The sequence below is a fragment of the Saccopteryx leptura genome, chromosome 3, assembly GCF_036850995.1.
Source record: "Saccopteryx leptura isolate mSacLep1 chromosome 3, mSacLep1_pri_phased_curated, whole genome shotgun sequence".
Classification (NCBI taxonomy): domain Eukaryota; kingdom Metazoa; phylum Chordata; class Mammalia; order Chiroptera; family Emballonuridae; genus Saccopteryx; species Saccopteryx leptura.
In genome coordinates, this window is record NC_089505.1 from 334,187,395 (window position 1) to 334,194,607 (window position 7,213).

General features: G+C 37.7%; 1 pseudogene; it reads left to right on the forward strand.

Annotated features, from left to right (window-relative positions):
• The first annotated feature begins 4,042 nt into the window (after positions 1-4,042).
• LOC136398565 (peroxisomal coenzyme A diphosphatase NUDT7 pseudogene) lies at positions 4,043-4,658 on the forward strand (annotated as a pseudogene).
• Positions 4,659-7,213: the final 2,555 nt, after the last annotated feature.

Below are 7,213 nucleotides of genomic sequence, written 5' to 3' on the forward strand. Positions count from 1 at the left end.
ATTTCGCTTCGTATCATGTTATCAAGATCCCACCATTTTGCTGTAAATGTTCCGATGTCATCATTTCTTATGGCTGAGTAGTATTCCATAGTGTATATGTGCCACATCTTCTTTATCCAGTCATCTATTGATGGGCTTTTTGGTTGTTTCCATGTCCTGGCCACTGTGAACAATGCTGCAATAAACATGGGGCTGCATGTGTCTTTACGTATCAATGTTTCTGAGTTTTGGGGATATATACCCAGTAGAGGGATTGCTGGGTCATAAGGTAGTTCTATTTGCAGTTTTTTGAGGAACCACCATACTTTCTTCCATAATGGTTGTACTACTTTACATTCCCACCAACAGTGTATGAGGGTTCCTTTTTCTCCACAGCCTCTCCAACATTTGCTGTTACCTGACTTGCTAATAACAGCTAATCGAACAGGTGTGAGGTGGTATCTCATTGCCGTTTTGATTTGCATTTCTCTAATAGCTAAAGAAGATGAGCATCTTTTCATATATCTGTTGGCCATTTGTATTTCTTCCTGGGAGAAGTGTCTATTCATATCCTCTTCCCATTTTTTTATTGGATTGTTTGTTTGTTTGTTGTTGAGTTTTATGAGTTCTTTGTATATTTTGGATATTAGGCCCTTATCTGAGCTGTCGTTTGAAAAAATCATTTCCCATTTAGTTGGCTTTCTGTTTATTTTGTTATCAGTTTCTCTTGCTGAGCAAAAACTTCTTAGTCTGATGTAGTCCCATTCATTAATTTTTGCCTTCACTTCTCTTGCCTGTGGAGTCAAATTCATAAAATACTCTGCATGTATCTTGTCCTCCTCCTAGGATCAGAGGGCTAACTTAGACCTGTTCCCCTCACGATAATGGCAGAATATAAAAAGAAAAATGGAAACACACAGGCCTTTTAAAAATGAGGAACTAACACACTACCCCTTTCGACATTTTCTCTTCTATTTATTTGATTGATTTTTCAATTACTGTTGACATTCCACCTCTTTCTCTTGATCGAAACAAATCATGTGGCCCCATTCATTTAGTAGGGAAACTACAAACTCATATGGCAAATGACATGGATACAGGAAATGGTGAAGATTTGGAGCTATATACCATCTACCACAGTGGCCAGTGCACCCGAGCCATCACACAAGCTTCAGTCTAAGATCTGTTATTTTCCATTGTTCTCTTTAAGTAACCCCCAAATAACCAATGGAGCCTGTTTAAGAGGGAGACCTTAAGCCCTTCCAAAACCAGATCACAATGATTTTTGGAGCACTGAAGAGTCATCACTGTCATTCCAATCTTTACTGATGAAATAACAATGATCAGCAGTTTGTTTTCTTAGCATCTACTATGTTCTAGATTATTTGTATCTAACCTTGTATTGATGAACTCATGACAAACTTGCAAGGTATTATGATAACCACTTTTAAAGATGGACATTGGTTTTAAAAGATTAGAGAGCTTTCCCAATATTACATGGTTTTTAAATGGAAAAGGTTAGTTTCAAACTTGTATTGATCCTAATTCCAATATCTATAATCTATCCATTACTTCCCATTAGGTTAGGTTTAAGAATTCATTTACAACCTGTATTACAGACAAAGACAGACAGACAGACACCATGCAATGATGAGAGGGGAAATCTCCAAGAGATCCAATAGATGTAGCTATATAAAAAAAGCAAGCTGCAGAATATGTTATACAATATACTATCTTTGTGGTATAAAACAAGGCAGGAGGTGATGGTAGGTAAGAAGAACATAAAAACCTGTATATTGTTTATCTATACATGAAGAAACTCTAGAACAATATGCAGGAGACTAACGACAGTAGTTCCCATAAAGAAGTGAAACAAAGACAAGGATGAGAGGGAGAATTTTATGTCAAATTTGTTGACACTTTCTGATTTTTTTGAACAATGTAAAAAATCCGAGCAATTCATAAAATTAAATTTAAATAAATAAATAAATATTGGGCCAGGCTAGTGTGGATGATGCAACAGAAAGATGAGATAAAGCCTTAAGGAGTTTTGTGGTAAGCATCTACAAAGTTCTATTAAAAGGCCAGCAGATTAAAGAGGCACTTACAGGTCCAAACGGTTCTCCATCCACTAAGAGATTATTATTTGTACAAGGAAAGGTATTGTATTGACACCCTCACCAAGTACAGTGCTATGGGAACAGTGACCTAGAGCTATCAATGAGAGATTCATTGTCATTCCTCTGTGGTAACAGATTTTGAGCGATCTTGTCTATATTTACCTCCAAATTGTACAGCCATCTGATTTGCTACCTTGAATCCTTTTGTATCACACTATGGCAGATTCTCAGCTCTGTTTCTTCCTCTTGTGGACTTTTTGCTGGATGTCCCTGCTTGAATTTTCTTTATTGAACGTTTATGGTTTATCAATTCCTTCTACTTATAACTCCTTGTTACTAATTTAATTGAATTATATCTCTTGAAACAGTGACTGTTTTTACCATTTACAGATCATCTTTAAACGTTTTTCTAATATGGAATTTGGCTATAAAATAAAGTGGGCACTTCTAACTCAATATGATATGTGTGTGTGTTCATTTCAGAGTAGTCATTTCAGGAAGACCCATAACAATTTAACAATTAAGGAGATTATACTCATTACTCTGTTTCATTTGCCATTAAGTTAGGAACATTATGATACTTACTTTTGCCTAGTTCATCTCTTAAGACTGAGATCAGGGCTAATTCTTCTCACAGCTTTTCTGGACTCCTTAAGTATTCATTCTTTATTACCCCATGGTTTCTGATCATGATATATTATATTTTCCAAAGATGGTAGCAGCAACATCTATTATACACATGTTATTCTTCAGTAACTTTGATGTTTTCCATTGAGATAGTGCCTATATCCCCTCTCCCTGAATCTAAGAAGGCTGTGGCTAGAGATGTTATGTCACTTGCCTGTTCAGAATTCCTGATCCACATAACAAAATGTTTGCTGTTTTATACCACTAAGTTTTGGGTAGTTTGTAGTACAGCAATAGTTTCAGACATAGATTTTGATACCTGGAAGTGAAGTTTTGCTGTAATAAAACTTAAATGACATAGCATTGATTTTGAGACTAGTTGGTTGGTAGAAAACCATAAGGCTTTGAGAAGATCTTTAGTGAGAAGTTAAAGAAACTTTTTTTAAAAAAAATATTATTGAAAATGGAAGAAGGAGATTCTTCTTATGTGGAGGTTGAAAGTTAGCTACACTGTGACTTGTAGTAATATGGAAAATGGAAAACATACCTAAGGAACTCAATGACCTGAGTTAGGAGATTTCTAGTTAGACTACTGAAAATAGCACCTGGATTCTTTTTGCTTCCAATGATAAAATGTGAGAAAAGAAATGTTTAAAAATTAAATGTTAAGTAAATATAAAGAAGCCAGGAGTTACTAGGTTTAAATATAAAACTGTTTTTCATTCCCAGATTCTCCAGCAGCAAACAACTCTTAAATTAAGGAAAGACTGGCCAAAGATCAAATTCTAATATCTTTTGTTAAAATCTCATAAAATAGCCTGACCAGGCAGTGGCGCAGTGGATAAAGCATCAGACTGGGGTGCTGAGGACCCAGGTTCGAGACCCCAAGGTCGTCAGCTTGAGCGTAGGCTCATCTGGTTTGAGCAAAAGCTCACCAGCTTGGGCCCAAGGTCGCTGGCTCGAGCAAGGGATTAATCGGTCTGCTGAAGGCCCACGGTCAAGGCACATATGAGAAAGCAATCAATGAACAACTAAGGTGTTGCAATGCACAACAAAAAACTAATGATTGATGCTTCTCATCTCTCCGTTCCTGTCTGTCCCTGTCTATCCCTCTCTCTGACTCTCTCTCTCTCTGTCTCTATAAAAAAAAAAATTTCATAAAATATTTCAAATAAACAACAGGCCTTTAAGGATGTAAGGTTATATTATAAATTCTCTGTTTAAACAATATGGCTTCTAAGAATCACAAGAACATTGTCCCTCAGTTCCAAGGGAGCCCAAGAGAGGGAGGGCTTATTTCAAAGAGTTTCACCAGTATGACTTGTGTTTCCATCTGGCCAAGCCCCTCTGTAGACTTTCCCATTGGAAATAATAAATATTCCCCAAACAATGTCACTGTCCTGTCCTCTGGCATCAGTCAGCTAAGATGGTCACCTAGAGAAGTATGATTTCCTGGAGGAAAGTATAAACCTACAAGTGTGGATGATGTGGCCATAGTTCTCTGGGAAGCCCTGGAGGAAGTGGGGCTGTATCCTTACCAGGGGGAGGTTATCGCAGCCTGGTGCTATATCTGCTTGCTAGAGAAACATTGATAACACCAGTTGTAGGGTTTATAGACCGTAACCACCACTCCCAGCCTAATCCTGATGAAGATAAGAAGGTGTTCCTGGTTCCTCCCTCCACAGGTCTACCACCAGAATTACCTGGCACAACCTCATCCCTTTTCTATTATTCATTGCTTTGAGTACACAAACCCTGAAGATGGTGTGACTTAACATATTAAAGGACTAACTGCAAATTTTACTATGTTTGTCACCCTAATTATTTTGGGAAAAAATCATCTTTGAGGTAGAATTTAATTTCAATTATCTAATATGATCCTCTGAAGAGTCCTTTCTGAGACTCCATAAACATGCAACAAGCAAATTATGATTTATGAGACCAACATTCAAATTACTATCTAACTGGCTTTTGTGTGTGTTTATCCACAGAAAGACAATAATGCCAGCTGGTAGAATTTGACAGGTGTGAATTTTTCCTACAATATGAAGGTAAAACCTTGCCTTATTTCCTGTCTCCCTCTATTATCTGAAGGAGCAAAAGTCTTTCAAAAGTGGAATATGTTTTTACAGTATTGCATAATTTCACCCATAGTATATTAAAATCTTCAAAGTCTTTTAAAGAATTATATCATATTTGAGTTGAAAATACAGAGACAGAAAGCATTTGACCTTTGAACTACTATGGGCAGGAAATCAGCTGAAAAAACTACTCTTTGACAAACACTAACATTTTTTTATAAGAAAGAGAGGGTAACTCAGAGGGTGAAACCAAGAGCCAAGAGACCAATTCCCAAGAAATAGGACTGAGCCCTAATCAAGGAACTGGCAACATGTGCCTAATCAAGAAACAGATCAACTTCAAAATTGCAATGGACCAGTAACTGCTGCATTACTCATTTTTCCCTTTCAAATGGGAGTGCTACAACATTTATATAATGCCTGTCACACAAATTTGTACTGAGTGGAGAAAGAGGCAGGTGAATAACTTGTCTCTTTAGTTCTCTGGTCTTCAGAGAAACTGCCCCAGAGGAGTTAGTTACACAAAAAAGAGCTTCAACCACACTAGATCTGATTTAAATGATGAGATTCTAAGCTGATGCCATATTGGGATGAGATTTGGGGATCTTGGAGAAGAGGATGAGTGGCCCATACAGGTTTGCATTTGATTCGGACAGACAGTAATGAAACAATGAAGCCAAGAACTGGTGGGTCATTACCTTAAATCCTAGCTTGCACCCGGCAGACAAGAAATACACACAGTGGGAAAACACTTCCCTTTCCATTCAAGGCTCCCAAAGCCACTGACTTATCCAAGTTTCCTAGAATTAAAGGTTTCTACCTCACTAGCCTTATTCACCTCTGTTCCCCATCTCCTTCTCTCTGCACAAACTCTGCACAAACTGGCTTCTCCTTCAGCACTCCGCCATCTTGGCTGCTTCTCCTCTCCTCCATGTGGCCTTTCTCTGCTATCCTCCTGCATGGGCTCCTCTGCCCCATTTTATAGTGTAGAAATTAAAACCTTTAATCCAATATACAAATAAGGAAGTCTCTGATACAAAGTCACTTATCTGAGGCATGAATGGGATTCCTCCTAAGAGTGCACCATTCCCTATCATGCAACAGTCAAGAGTGTGGGGAAAAGCTTAGTTTTAAAACTAAGCCTTAGGCTATAATGACCCTGCCTGCTTACAACCTGTCCCCCATACCCAATGCAAACTATAAGCAAGCAAACATATATATCATATTTACAAACTTATTTGACCAACAGGAACTAACATGAATTATTGTGGTCCAAGGTAGAATGTGGCAGATTGTATTTTAAAGTTCCACATGTTCTTATAATATGACTTTGACACTACTTCCATTGAGCTGGTTGTCTTTCCTCCTCTTGAATCTGGAGGAGTGAGGCTTGTAAGTAACACCTTGTGTCACTTTCAAAGCTGAGTTATAAAAAGCTTTGCAGCTGCAGCCTGATTCTTTGGGGGATGTTTGCTCTTGAAACCCATACACCACGTTGTCAAGAAATCTAAGCAACCACATTAAGAGGCCCTATGTGGGTGTTTTGGCTAACAGCCCCAGCTGAGGTCCTAGCAAATAGCCTGAATCAACCATGGAATATGTAAGATAGCCTTCTAGCTGCCAACTATTGAGTCTGCCCAGCCTTTTAGTGTGAACAACATAGGCCCAGATGCCATGGAACAGAACTTAATAAAATGGTTGTTGTTCTATATCATTAAGTTTGAGGTGATATGTTACACAATAATAAAACTGAAACACCTATGAAGTCATTGCCAAGTACAGTAATCAAGCCTTAGACTTATACACTTAGATATATACTTAGATTTCAGATACACACTTAGATTTCAATTCCAGACTCACCAGCACCAGCTGGTGACTACAGGCAAGTCCCTTTGATAATTATTACTGCCTCATGGGTAGGTTATAAGTATCTAATGGATTACACATATAAAGTACACAGTAAAGTATCCATATGTGTTTAGTAAAGTATCTTGTTTATCTATGTAGTTTAGTTTCTAGTTCAGTAAACTATGTTAAATCTCAAATAATAGAACATGTCCAAAATTTTGTAAAAGATAATGTATCACCAAAGTGCACAGTATAGTTATATCTAATTAACTTCTGTCTCGATTCATATCTGCCAAGCTCTTAATATGTGGTCAAGCATTTTTGCACATATTTTCAAAAGTCATCTTCAGCAATACTATAAAATATTGTTTTTATTTTACAGGTGAAGAACCTGAACTCCAGAACATAAGAACTAGCTCAATACCACCAACGGGAGCTCCAATTCATCCACACTGGCCCCATACCTACAGCACTTCCTCCAGCATCATAGCTGACATTGCAGAGCCCTCTGGCCCTCCTCTTTCATTATCCCACTCTCCAAATTTCCCCATTATGAAC